Here is a 15,589-nt window from a genome sequence, read left to right as displayed (position 1 = left end):
CTGAGCAGGTACATGACATGTCTAAATTCTGCCTGGGATCATTGTGGGAAGCGTGGCAGTTACCAAATCTTGACCTTAGGAAAGTTAGTCATGCAGAAGGTGTGCGGATTTGAATGAGATTTGCATGCTGCAGCCAAGACCTCCCGAAGTAACGACCCTCCTTCTTATAGTGTGTGAAGTATTCCTTTTGTGTGAATTTACGGGGTGAGGCTTCAATGATCCCCCACAAATTTGCATTTAAATAGCGACATCAAGCGATTCGCGTGCCACACACCAGTGGGCTCCCAGATGTCAAGCCGAAGTCAGTCAGATGGCCATTGCCCAGCTGTCCTCCTAAACATCATACCAGAGCATGCAGTGACCTTAAAGGAACAGAGCCCTGCCTGGCTTTTCCACTCTCTCGGCTCCAAAAGCACTTTCGGTTTATTCCTTCAGCATATACCCCGTGTACAGACATCATCTTGTAAAAGCTTGAAAAGGAAATCTCAACCTCTACAATAAATCAAGTGTAAGATTCCTTTCCTCCGTCTCCCAATGTTCTAACAACACACAGCGTAATAACACATAATCACATACTGTACTTGGCTCTCACAGATTAAAATTGATAGCCTCATTTCCAATGCAGTTATAGGATTCTTCTCAACTTTATTATTTTTTTTCCTCGGGACCATTCTCGTGGGACTATTATCTTAATCATTTCAAATTTTTGTTCGGAAAGGAATCGTTGCATTCCGATGTTTTAAATCATGCCACTTCTCACACGCACGCACTTGGTAGTAAAATGCAATACTGGTCTGCATGGGGCTCACATCCAGGGCTGCTTCTTGCCTTCTATCGGTGTGTGGGAGCTTCGTTTACCAAAGAAACTTTGTCAGTGGAAAGTTCAGCTAGGAAACTGCAGAAGTGATGACTATACAAGTTCCAAACTTGCCTTCGCTAACTTACGATTGGTTTCTTAGAGGGACAAGTATAGAATGAGAATCAAACTTGCCAACATACATTTTTCAGTGTTATTGTTTTAAGGCGCCTTCATTATTAGTGTATTTGGTTACAGTAGGTGTAATTTATGCCTGATTTAACCGAAACAGATCTCCACTAACTTTTGGTTCCTGCGTTTCAGAGGAGATATAAATTCACCTTTCAGGTATTTTAATATATCAATGGAATATCCAGGTAAAGTAGATTTCAGATTTTGGGGTGGGTTGTGGTGGACCGCTGATTAATATTGAATACGGTTCCCAGGGTAAAGACTTAGCTAAGGTTTTAATTAGTATATCATAGTGCAGTTTTTAAGAAAGCAACATTGCAGAGAAAGTCTGAATTAATACTACTCCGGTAGTTTCGGCACGAAGTGCTTATGTAGTGAGTAACTAGATTAGGCAGTGGGAATCATTCCCCCGCATCCAAGGCTGGAGTCTTGGATTCCGGGGCTGCACAAGACCTGTGTTCTTTTGCTGCGGGCGCAGAGGTTTGGCGGTCCCTGTTCACAGTTAACATCTCCTCTCCTGGAGAAGCGACAAGCACTGAGATGCTGAAAAGGTTTCAAGAGCTGGAACTGAGTCCGACCTACCTGTCTGTCTTTCTTCACTAAATCAAACTTACCACTTCCTTCCAAACAGCTCACAGCCCCAACACAAAGGGCAAAGTTCCAGGGACAAACAAGGAGAACGGTTTAGAGTGGATGAGGGGGATTTTAAGAGATCCGTATGCTAATTCGTCCACATACAGTTTTGTGTGCTGGACGGGTTAAACCGTATCACGGATTTAAGAAACTGTCACTATTTTTTGTCTAACTATCCTCCATTTATTTGTTTATGGATTTGTTTGTTTTAATTATTCAGATACTTGGCTTGGATTCAGATTCTTAAACATCCAGAGCTTCAGGTAAAAGCCGAATGAAAATAGGTACCGAATATATATACTTAATCAAATAAGCCTCGCCTTCCAACGTCTGGAAAGAATAATAAGAATTATTAATAGACCGAAGTAGGTTTCTATACATTTACTGTATGTGTGTGTTCTGAGTGCCAAAACATTTGTCTTTTCTTTCTGGTGGGCCAGAAAGATAAAATAGGAGGGTTTTTTGGGGGGGGGAAACTAGTTTAATTAATTGAAACCCGAATGTTATTCAAAAGATGCTTAGGGTCTATAGGAACACACATTTGTTTGCTTGTTCGTTTGTTTGTCCCTCCCCTGCCCACCTCCTCTTGGATCCGGAAAAAGGGGGGGGAAGGTGTCGAATTAAGTGTAATGATGGGATATCAGCGAAAGATAAAGGAAGGCAGACACCTTTTAAAATATTAGGTGAGTTTTCATTAAACAAAAAAAAAGTCTGAGAAAGTATGTTTTATCCTATAAGTGAAGTATTTCTAGTATAGAGGAATCAGGCGAAAGTGATGAAGTTTGATAAACAGCGCCTCCTGGGGTGGAGAGAAGAGATTTTCATCTCAAATCAGATTTAGATCGCAAGGAAAAACTATTATGCTTCATATTGTTTTATTAGGGATAATGAAATTATATGGTTAGCTTAGCACTATTTCAGAAAAGCTTTTCGTTACTGGCCTGCAGTATTGGCGTCCTTTTTAATAGGTCTTTCTAATCATTTAACTACTTAACAAACGGGACGGACATCTGAAAGGGCTGTATGAGCAAGATCTGTAACGTAATTGTAGCATTCTTATATTTTCTTATATTGCACAAACACTTTTGCCAGAAGTATGATTAATTTTGTTCTTCTGTCTAGCTCGGTCTTTTAAGTATAGTTTACATCATCCAGCTGACCTGCAACTAACTTCAAAATATATAAAAAGGTCATTTTATTTGGCAAATAACGTGCCTCCTATGAAAATACCGTTACTTTTGAGTAAACAATCTGCTAATCTAGACAATGATATTTTACACACAATAACATTTAGAAATGGGCTTCTGGTGCCACGATTAAATTGTCTGAAACCCGAACGTTTTAAACTTTAAAAAATCACGGTTTTTAAAACTTAAACTTTTTCTATAGCTACATCGTGTGGGTGACTCTGGCGGCGATGTGTCAAGGAAAGGGCTTTCTTTACAGATAAAACTAATCATGTGCGTTGATTGCAAATCAAAAACAATATTGTGATACATTGGAATAGACATCCGCAGCCTTTAAAGCTGCTTGTTGCAATGAACAACTCAAAAACAGAAATCAAATATAGAAACGGAGTGAGAGCTGAAAGGTTAGGAGAGAAACTGTTGAGAATGGAAAGATTGTTTCCATTGTACTGGAAAGTTTCGCAGCATTTTAGGAAGTGCGAAACATTGCCATGATTAGCACTCTGCTATGCCCCTGAAAGAAACAGCACATGAAGCAGTTCATCTGTATTTATTTTAGTGACCATGTATCATTCTCCTCATATGAACATTGCACCGTACGTACCTATATATTTGTAAACAAACAAACACGCAAACAAAAACTGCCCCAAAAGAAGTTTACAAATCGACCAGTTCTCCTTATGCTACAATGAGAATATAAACTGACCCACACTGAGCAAACAAGGATCGATCAGATAATTTCAGATATTATAATTGGCTTTAATTAAACACACTTCGTTCTAATTAACTCTGAAATTTTAGCATGCTTTGGGACGTTGGTGTCTGATTTGATATTGTCAGTCCAGATGTCCTAATAAAATTCAATCCTCCACTCAAGACTTCAATATTCACTAAGAACAAAATGCAAATTAAATGTAAAACCTAAAGTATCGCCAAAGGTACAATCAAGAAAGGTGTCTCAAAACTTCTCACTTTTTATTATGCAGTAGATAGAAAATGCAGATTACATCCTAATAAAACCTCTCCTGAATAATATAAATCTTAACTCTTTCATGGTCGAGGATTTTCTCTCGTTGATATTCTAACCTAGAGGGGATTGGTAACATAATACCCAAATATCCAGTACAATTTTTCATGCCACAATGATAAGATTTAATAGAAAAGTGTGTCCATTTAATTCAGAAATGACTAAGAAGTCCTGGATATCCTGGCAGCATAATTTTTGGACAGTTGCTATTGCTACACTGGGTTAACAAAAGTTTCTGCTACGAACAACTACTTTGCAGCCAGAGCCAAATGTCCAATAGGTGTTCCAGACCATTATGTAGGATGTATATTTTCCGTCAACATCAAGGAAATTATGGGCAAAAGCTCGGCCCTTTGACTAATTCAGCCAGCTCCAGTCATTAAATAAACTGGTAGGGGACACTAAAGTGATATGACATTTAGTCAAAGAATGAAGATAATGCTCCTGCCCTTGAAAAAGAATGGGCACAGGGGCTCCTAGAGCTTTTCATATTCTTAGAATTTCTTTGTGAGCAATAGCTGTCTTTTAAATAATTAAAACCTTAAAAGCAGATCCATGATCTGCGAAGTTTCACGACAGTCTTTCTTTGCAAAGCCTATTAGAGATACAATTTAATGACTATTGGACAGTTTACCTTGGTAAATGTCACACACTTGTTTTACTCCGGGTTCTTCCAAGAGGAGATTCTTTATTAAATCAGAATCTCTTCTAAATTTACAGACCAGAATAAATACTGCTAAAAACAAAAAAAACTATGCCAGCATGGACCATGTGTATGGCTTCCATACTAATGGAGTCACTTAAAGCTGTTGCTAATTTAACTTTTTAAAAAGGCCACACTGTGGTGATTTGCATTTTCTTTAGGATATTGAAATGAAAACTGCTGGGCGGTTAGGCTGCCCAGAGCATAGCTGGGGGCCATGCAGAAATAAAAACAGATAAAGAAAAGAAGAAAGAAAGAAACTGGCTTCTCTTCTAGACTATTAATAAGCAATTTGTCCCGCTGAAATTTACATGGCAAAGAAAAACGTGTCCAAGCGTTTGTCTGCTGTTTGAGTTCTGTCAGCGCTGTCCAGCCTCTGTGGCGGATGGAAACATTTTACCACAAAGCTGATTTATGAGCCCGCTTGAACTTTTAATCCTTGTAACTGTTAGACAGGTTCAGCCGCACAAGGCTAGGTTGACCATTTATTTGCGTATACATGATCTCCTTATGTTGTTCTGGTATCTTTCGGTTCCAAATGGACTTCTGCTGTCCACTGTAAATGTTATCTGGATGCACAGATGCTAGCTGAGCAGTTAGTTTTCAATTCAGCAAACATGTAACGTGTTTTTGAAGTTTATTTTAAAATCAATTTAGGAGTTGTTGGGAAATAAATACATTCTAGTTTAGGTAAACAACAAGTGCTGAGATCGACATTTCTTTCCACCGAATTTCCCTCTTGTAGCAGAGAAAGGAGTTTGTTAAACTCTAGAGTGGGGACGGTGTGCCATCTACAGGACACTTGCATTTGCATTTGCAGCAGCAATGGCAAGCCCTGGGTTTTTCACATAACACCAGCCCTCTGATATTTTGATTGCTGTTTAAGTCACTTATAAAAATTACTTGAATGTTTCTTCGTGCCATTTTGATTATGAAGCATTGATTACTTGTGATGTGAACTTTTAAGCGCGATATTAAAACTTTAACAATAATAAAGGCTTTAGCACTGCCTGCAATTTTTAGACATTAGATTAAAAGATATGAAATGTAAAGATAATGCACTTTGATTTGTTAGTCTAACTCTACGATTTGAGAGTTGATGTCCCCAAAGACTAGGCTAGCTTTTTCCCTTTATTTATTTTTATTAAAACATCAATCTACTCTGGAGCTGGTTGAACTCAGTTTCACCTAGAGAACATAAAATTCTCCATACCAAGGAAATAAGCACCTTTCATAAATCAACAGTATTCCTGACAGATCGATCAATTTTTGGTTGTTAATCCGAAAGGAGGAGTTTTAATTGCTTCTTGCGTTTTAGTTCAGGCACCTTGGCGTTTCAGCCCCTTCAGCACTTGACTCTGTGTTCTTTGCTTTTGTGTTGGGGGGAGGGGGAAAGGAAGCCTGACTATTCGGCTAAATAACCGACACCACTGATCGACATAGCGGCATTCCCGATTTTGTACATAGGATTCTGAGCCGCTCTGATTCAGTAGATCCCACCTAGTCTCTGAAATCCTCTGAACAAAGTAACTGGGGGTAACACATGCGTAAACGACGAATAGTGCAAAGACACAGAAATATGCACTTAACGTTATTGGAAAGTAGCCGCGAGGTGAGGTACATAGTAAACACACGTAGATAGAACCTGTTTGATGTATGCAGCAAATGGACAGCAAGTAGCATAGCTCTACTGCCTTGGTTTGGTCAATCCGCCCCAGCTTAATTGTACTCAGAGCAGCCCTTGCCGCTAGGATTTTAGGTATCCTTTACCCATCCACACTCACAATCTTATCACGGTGAGAGATTAACTTTCCCCGTGATTTATGCACAATCAGACCTGAAGCTGAGACGCCCGCGGACACACAAACACACGCGCGCGCGCGCGCACGCACACACAGACGGAAACTGGGAAACCCAATCGCTTACCTTTCACGGCTAATTAGGCAATAGACAGGTTTTCCTATGGAACGCCCCAAACTCAGAAAGGAGGATAGAGTTTATTGTGGAGGGAAGCAGGGCTGAGGAGTGTGTGTGATCTGTGCTATTTAATACATTACTTACCCTACGACAATCTCGGGAAAGCTCTGTGGGGCAAAATGATGTGCGGCGCGCAGCAGTGCGCAAGCGCCCCCCCTCCCCCGGTTTAAACCGGAGGGAGGCGGGAGCAGGAGGCTAGAGGGACAGGGCAGAAACAAGGGTGGGAGGCAGAAGGTTAGGAAAGGTTTTGGGGAGCCTGCCCTGGGAGAGGATGTGCCTTGCAATTCCCGCCCTGGAGCTGTGTCAGCTGGGAGAGGCTTGGAGGGAGATCAGCACCTGGACAGCAGGTTTGAGGGATGTGACAGCAAGACTTGTGCCTCTGATTTGTGCCACTTCTCTGGGGGGAGACTTCCGCCCACACTCCCCAATTGGAATTGGCTGCCGGGAGTTAGCGCGGGGGAGCTCTGATGAGCAGCACTTAGCCTGGGCAAGGCACAGACCTCCCTTATGGAAGATCAGTCAGGGACCAGAGGCATAGTAAATGCACAGCAGAGAGCAGCAAGTAGGGCAAATGGCGTGACTTAGATAACAGGAAATGCCCGTTCACAAGTTCCCTAGATAAAACATTCGCACCAAAGGGACACATCTTGATGCCCGTCTGTTGCGTTAGGATCCCCATTTGAATGAGGAAGAGAGTGAGAATTTAAATGCCTCACTGAAACACATTGCAAAATCCTTCCACACCAGATGTGGAGACTTTAAAAACGGTCTAAAATAATATAAACCGAAGGGGTCTGGTCGTCTTCCCACAAGAGGAGTAAAGCTCGACACATCAGTCAACCCTCTACATCTGGTTCCATTTGGTAGAGTTATCGGGAGAAGTCGTTTAAATGCTGTGCTTTAAGCTGTTTTAATAATAGTTATAGCACACATGTCTGGGGCACCCGGGCTTGGCAAGCGGCTGCCCTGCCAAGTTTATTCTGCTTTCAGGAACTGACGGATGAACGCTTCAATTGAAGGACAACGTTTGTGCAAAATAGCATTTATTAAAGAAGCAGACGTGTTAACGCTTTCACCTTTTCACACGTCTGCACTGATGGCTTCATTACGCTTTACAAGATCTGTGCAGAAAATGTATTATCTGAGCAAGTTTGCTTTAGGCGCACATACTTATCTGAAGTCACCACTAGGCACCTTTTATAAAAGTATTGGGAGACATTTCTGTGAACCTAAGTTGGGTCTTTGCGTTGTACGATTAAATCAGAAAGAGTTACTGAAGTTTTATGAGAATGCACACAGACTAAAACTGTTTTTAGTGATATTGGCCTTCTTGAGTAATCAACTAGTGGAATTTACCATATGGTTAATCATTAACATTTTACTAGCCCCCATATTGTTTAGCCCACAGGAGCATAATGATGGCATACAAGGAACCTGCTGTATCACACCATTTTCAGCTGCCTCTTGCTTCAAATATTCTCAGTCCACCAGTGCAACCGAACTGTATTATTAATCAAAAAAGGTTAAGAACAAATACCTGAAACGACTGTAAAAAGAAAGTGGAACCTTGGCGTTATGGCAGTGTATTAGTTTCTGTACGATAATGTGTAACACAAATGTGACCCGAGAGTAGACATGTTAGTAACTGCTGTATAACCATTGTATGATAACATGGGAAGGTAAAAAAAAAAAATCACGATAATCATTGGTACCCAGGATTTGCGCTCTCCGGCTAATGTCCTTTTCTTTCCCTCTACCTATTTTATTTACATTTGAACTTGCTGCAGCATGCCGGCGAGAGGGGGTCTGTGCAGAGCTAGACACCCATTGTTTTGAAAGGTAGTTTGTGTTGTATTTTCTGAATACATAGGGATAAGACTCTCGATATTATATTACTTTTTAATGGATTGAGACTATAATCTAATCTGTCTCTGTCCTTCCGATTTGAAGGGTTTTGCCTGCTCAGACCATTGGTTTTGTTTGGAGCCTGTGACAGCACTCTAGGATAAACGAAGTATGCATCGACACGGAAAGTTTTAGAAAATGTAAAGTTACTTATTCTTCCAGACCATTGCAAAGCAAACAGTAGTCTTTAGAACTCAAAGGGATCGATCATTGAGACTTTATTGTATAATTACAGTCATGCTTTAGTTAAATTCAGCCCAATGATTTGAGACAATTAGAGAAGCAAGGGAGGTGAGGTCATATCTTTAATGGACCAACTTTTGTTGGTGAGAGAGACAAGCTTCCCAGTTTCATAAAGCTCATCTTGTCTGGGAAAGAAGCTCTCCGGGTGGCTCCAACTTTGTTTCTCTCACCAATAGAAATAAGTTACCCACCTTATTTCTCTAATATCCTGACATCCACAGGAATACAACCACACTGTATACAACACTGGGAGAGAATGCTTTTCATCTCCTTAAACCAGGAAAACAAATTATTTAACATGTGATACTCAAATGCTTAAGAACTCATGAGTATATTTATTTTGTAATGGGTTTATTAATTACTATTTTAAATGTTTAACTACATTTAATTAAGTGCTTAAGAAAAATGCACAAAGAAAACATTTTCCTTGTTGTAAACGGAGTGGTTTTTCAGGTGTAATTTTTCTTCCCAAAATAAATATTAAAGGTATTCTTTGATATTCTTGTATCAAAATGTTTTGAAGAAGATCAAGATTCTTTCACAACTTTTTCTTTAGTCAGTAGCTTCCAGTAATAATAAACACACAAATTTTACCCATCTTAACTTTCAACCAAAATCACAGGGGAAAGCAAAACAAAACACCACCACCAACAGGCAGATATTGGTAAAGCTCTGTTTTATTTTTGATTCAATGTACCTATTTCAAGTGGAGTTGAAACTAATTTTATTTTGGTCATGAAAATAAGAAAAGCAATGAAGAGATTGAGTCTTTTTCACCACTAGAATCTGGACCAATAAAAAATAAACATCCCATCCCACTTGTTCCTCTCATAAAAAAGAATGCCCTTCACAAGTACCAGGTTTCCAAGACTACTTAGATAAATTAATATTTGATACTGAAACATATGAAGGTGTATGCAATGTATAAAGATGGTTACTAGCTAGAACAAATTCTGCCTCGTGCTGTTTATTTATTTGCTTTTTTAAAGGTTGGTTTAAATTCTTCATTGATATTAGTTATTCCTCTATGATGGCATTCCTATCATAATCTTTTAGCAGTTCTCTACTATGACATATCTTAAACTATAATTACGTGTTTGGATACACTATTATTTATTTTGAAGATCTAAAATTAGAGTAATTATTTTAAAAAAGGAAAAGCCACAGTTTAACAGTGAAGTGAGATTTAAGAAATTAAAACCTTTAACATTAACCCTCTTTATGAACTTAAATATCCCCTATGGGTTTCATTATTCTAATGCCAATGCCAATATTTCTTGTTTTGTTTTTAAATTTCAAAAATTTAATTTAATGATCATGAAAAGTGTCAGGTTCCCTGCCTTAGAAAGAGAAGATACCTGTTTGTAGCACAGAAGGTACAGGAGGGGAAGCTGCAAAACAAGATTGTTCTACCAGCTTAACTCAAATCTCACCTGAAGGGATCATCTGTGCCATGAGAAAGGTGATTCAGTCTAGAGCAGGAGTGTCCAAACTTTTTTCAAAGAGGGCCAGATTTGATGAAGTGAACATGCGTGAGGGCCGACCATTTTGCCTGACATTCTTTGAACCATTAAAATTAAATGCAAATTAACTATTTTATGCAAAGTTTATTGCAAACGGCATACTTTTCATTTCGTCACATGGATGACCAATCTAAACAGGTGTTAAATCACTCTGCCTTTCATATCTGAAGGCCAGATGAAAAAAAAAATCCAGGAAGCTGAAATATATGTCAGGAACATTGTAAAGTACATTACATATTATTGGTAATAAAGGTTGTCTGTCAACTATTAAGTTCAAAAAATATGAACAGGAACATAACACCAAGTATACATGTTGTGTCCAAATATATTTATAACTGATTTAGACCAACTGACTTTAACTGAGATTTTACAATGTATTGATCTCAATACATATGGATTCGTTGGGGGCCATAAAAGATAGATATTGCCAAATTACCTGGGGGGCCGTATTAAACCAGAACACGGGCCGCAATTGGCCCGCGGGCCGGACTTTGGACATGCCTGGTCTAGAGTGTTAAGTTTTTCAGGGCAGATTCTGTGCCTTCCTGTATGTTGTGCAGCACCTGATAATATGAAGACCTGATTCTGACAGGTACCGTGTATAATAAAATGATTTGTTTCTTTGCCTTTCTGCTGAGGGTGCCAATTACTTACAGTTGTAATGTTGTTCTCTCTACCAATGATTTAACAGCAGCCTGCTCATTTCAGATACCCCACTTAATGGCCTGTGGATTGTATTGACTTTTGCATGAAGTCTGTCCTGGGTTGGCTTTGCAGCAATCAGCCTCAGCAGGAATACTACAGTCTTTTAAAACATTGCTGCACATGTCAACCATTGCATTTTGTTCAATCTGAATTTCCAATGAATCAGATCAGTTCTTGGTACTGAGGGCGGGGGAAGGATGGGGGGGGGGGGAGGAAGAGGCATGAATCAATGGTAATGTCATGACCCTTGGCCCAAACTGAGAAAGCTGATGATCCAACCAGTGGACCAAATTTGGTGATGAATTCTGGTCATGTGCCACCTGAAGGACTTTGCACATACTCTAAGAAGTTTTTGGTACTAGTAACTAAAAGTATCATTGTTGCAGTATTGAAAATGGACTTGTGCAAAAATGATAAAAGTACAGAACAATCTGGGTTGTGCCATGATACTTCTGAAAATACCATGCCAAATCATCTTTAATTACCTGCATTTTGGGTGCATATTGATAGTGTTGAGCACTGTGGGTGAACATAATGAATTGATTTTTAATTACCATTTCCCAAAATATGTTTTCCTTTCTTACTGTGCTATCCATAATTATTTCCAGTAGGTAGGACAAATGATGAAGCTTTATAAGTCTCTTTGATTAAGGGAGTATACCTGCTGTTTGTTACTGAGGTTCACAGTTTGGGTGAGCATACTAAATCCTCAGCTGCTGCTGGATGCTCAGGTAGGTACCAGCTATAACCAGTATTGCTCTTTAATTCTGTGTTCAATAAGAAGGTTGCAGTTTGAATGTATATCATACAAGTTTTGTATTTCTTTGTCATGTTAGAATTAGACTCTTGAAATGTGCTGTTTATAGGGCTGCTTCTTGGGGCCATTCAGAAACTTAATCTAGTGTAGAGTGCATTAAAAAACAGCCATTACAACCATGCTCAACAGTCTGGTTAATCTCCAGGTGGAGTGTTCATTTTGACCTATAAAGGTTCTACATGGGTGGGCATATGGATACCTGTGTTACTTTTCCAGTGATGAGCAGTAGCAGGACTTTGGTTAATAGTGCCCTGGTTTAAAAAAGTGCAGGTGGTTGGGCATTTTCTGTGAGAGCGTACAGTATCTGGAATTCGGAACCTACATTTGGTGACCCTAATGGGATTATTTGAATGTTTCATTAGGTAGTTCCAGAGCGGATGGAGTCAGGGATTTGGAAGGATTGGGGATGAGTAAATTATTATTTTATGACAAATTGATTTCAAGGGTAGCCTACTGGTAGAAATATGAGCAGTTTGTGTGTGTGGAGACAGTGATTAAGGTGATATACTTTTATTAGGGCTGGCCAGCAAACAACAATTCCAGTTTTTGAAACATTTCAAAGTTTTGAAATTTGGTTTTGTTCCACTTTGGAATGAAAATAGAATCTTTTGAGAGTTAGGGTTGTGGGAGGAGAAGAGTGAATAACACACACACATGCTTGCTTCTGTGATGAGTGGGACCTAGAATGTCTGAGTCCTAGAATTGAGTCTTTGGGCTGTCTGAATTGGTGTGAAAAAATCTGTTCCAGCTCTCTCATTTTGTCTAAAATGATGGCCTGAACTTGAGATATCTTCTTAAAATTTTTTTTTATCAAAGTCAGTATGCTATCATGAAGCATTTTGGTTTTGACAGAAAATATTTCCTTGGAAAATATTTCAACCAGCTCTAAATCTGATACTGATTTATAATGTTATATATTTTAATGTTTTGTACTAGCAGATAGAGCTTGGGATAGTTATATTAAAATAAATAGATAAATACAATAATATTTATAAAGTAGATTCTTTAATTGACTTACAGGAATACATCATACTTAAGATAGCAAATCTTTCTCAAGAGACTGTATTCATTCCCCAGCAAACTGTTCTGTATTCCTTTGCCCAGAGCTTTGACACAGAGAATTCTCTCTCACACGCCACCTTTGAACTCTGACACAAAACATTGCATTTAGTTGCTACTGACCATGAAAGAACCTCTCAACACATATTTTAAATGTAATTGTACAAATATCCTTATGCAGTGTAAATCATTGCAAATTCATTTTTTAAATTTGAAAAGCCGCCCCTTTCTTTTTCACACACTCATGTTGTTCACAAAAGAATTTCTGGTTGTACTTGAGGCTTTGAAATGTATCAGAATGATAATATACAAATAGATGTCTGAATAGTTCTAAATACTAAGAAAGAATACGAGTATCACAATTTCTAAATCCTTTGGTCCCAATTAATCTGTAAACTTGTTGGAGTCAGAAGTGTTGCATTCAGGATAAAATTGGCCCCTATATTGTTACAAGCCATCTGATACAGTATTGTCCTCCTAACCGCTCCCATTCATACATTAAACTATCTTGCTTTGGGACTTCTTTCTAGAGGTATTAAGTTAAGATATTAGAATGGGTCTAATGGAACACATATATGTTTCCTGTCCATGTATTATTTGCTCATTTTTAGTGCACTTCACCCTCAATCAGCAATTTTCATTCCTTCTTTAATCCTAGCTCTACCTTGCAGTGTGTCTTTCAGTGCTGAGACAGTGAAACTCCATATTTTAGGTCTGTAGGGATTCTATAGAAGTGAGTAGGTAAGTTTCCCCATGGTATAAGCATGTTACCTTTGCAGTTTCACTCTTCCATCAGCCTGGAGCATCTTGTCTACTCCAAATAAGGATTTTCCTCATGACAGCACATATTTGCTGCTCTTTTACAAGTGGGCATGCGACAAACATGTTTCAGCATAAGTGAAATATATTGTTAATACTTGAAAATCTCAAATCCCATCTGTTGTGTGAGTTTGAAATCTAGGGTAATAGGTGTTGCATTCTGTGTGGGAAAAATACGCATTTATAATTCAATGATCCTACACCAGGCATACTGCATATTTTATATTAATTCACACTAATTTGTCATTAGGATAGAACAAGTATTTATAGAACAAGTGTTTGTTTACAACTAATACATTATTGGGCTCAAGTAGTAATGATAAAGGTCTAACTACAATACCTATATAATGATTTTATAAAATGAATTTCTGATATTGAACCCTTTATACCAGGTTTGTGATAGATTTGCATGGGTAATTTGTTAAAAAAGACTACTATTGAACCATAATTAGTGATTAAAAAACTGCATACAATTCTTTGGTTTTAGCTAATCATGAAATAAATTATTTTCTTTATTAGTTGAAAATATTTTACAGTTATTCTTTTTCTGTAGAATAGAAAGTGAATAAAACACCATGATAGAAAAGGTCATACTCTCAAAACCATAAAAACGTAATGTCATCTCCTCTAGTGTTGAAGGTTAAATATTTTAGTGAAAAGTGTCAGGGATATAAGAGGACATTGACTGAAACACTGGACCACTTCCTTAAGTAACTGTCTTTGTGCCACAGTCTTGAATCCCCTAGTTTAAAGACCTATTGGAAATGAGGTCATGAGGTGACAGGTCATGTACCAGGTGACCAAGAGTTCAAGTTAAAATGTGGCAGCAGCATTCATCAGGGACAGGGCAAACCAAAATCACAAAACTTCACCAACAGTCACAGAGTCCTGTCAGGCATACAGAAAATAAAATCTGTTCTCTTTGTGTATCAAAAATTAAAACAAAAAATGGGAGCTAAAGTAAATGTTTGCCTCTAGGCTTGTTTGCTAGTGGGAAAATCTTATGACCTATTGGTAGAGACAGTTGGGATGATGAAGGAAAATGTGTATGGTTTTAATAAAAATAACAGTGAGAAAACAGAATGTAAATATTATCAGCAGTGGAAACCATAATATAAAAGCATTATAAATAACAACTGTTATAATTAGAACATATTTACATGAATATGTATTAATAAGAGCAGCAAATCATTACTGATAGTGCATATTTTATTTCTAATACACAGAATGTATAATGTAAAATAGATAGTCTTTGAATTATGTCTGAATTTATTATATAACTCTTCATGTTAGCTAAAAGATGAAAATGAACTTTTTTGGTGCTTGTAAAATACAACAAACAAGAAATTATAAAAGACATTGTTTGCTTGGGGTACATCTACACTGCATGATTATTTCGAAATAAGCTATTCCGGAATTTATTTTCTGAAATAGCTTATTTTGAAATAGAAGCGCATCGAAACAGTGCTTAGCTATTTAGAAATAGAGCATCCACACTGATTGGATGCTAACTCATATTTAAGGCCACCTGGAACCACTTCAGGCAGGGCATCAGGTCAGCAGTTACTTCCTGGAGCTGCTTCCTGAGGCTGACATGCATGCTTAAAGGCACCCCCCTGTACAACTGTTTCTCAGGTTCTTCTCCTACTTGCCTACCTCTCTGAGGGAAAGCAAAGCATATTCCCTGCATGCTTTGGTTGCACTGTTGGATACACAGGGCCCCTCACTGTCGTGCTGCAGTTTCTGCAGCAGTTTCTGCAGGCTGCCCTCCTGGCCTTGCAGCAACACAATCCCCAGCTGCTTGCGGAGACCCTCAACCTTTGTTTGGGAGTGCAACTCTTCCAGCTGCACCCCCACTTTACACTGTCGCTTCTGGTGGCTGGACACCAGTTCCGACTGGTGGGACCGGCTCATGGTGGAACGGTGGGACAACCAGCAGTGGCTCCAAAATTTTCGAATGAGGAAGAGACCTTTCTGGAGCTATGTGCCTAGTTGCTCCTGCC

The sequence above is a fragment of the Pelodiscus sinensis genome, chromosome 8 (genome assembly GCF_052426305.1).
Source record: "Pelodiscus sinensis isolate ZL-2025 chromosome 8, ASM5242630v1, whole genome shotgun sequence".
Classification (NCBI taxonomy): Eukaryota; Metazoa; Chordata; order Testudines; family Trionychidae; genus Pelodiscus; species Pelodiscus sinensis.
This window is presented reverse-complemented; position numbering follows the sequence as displayed.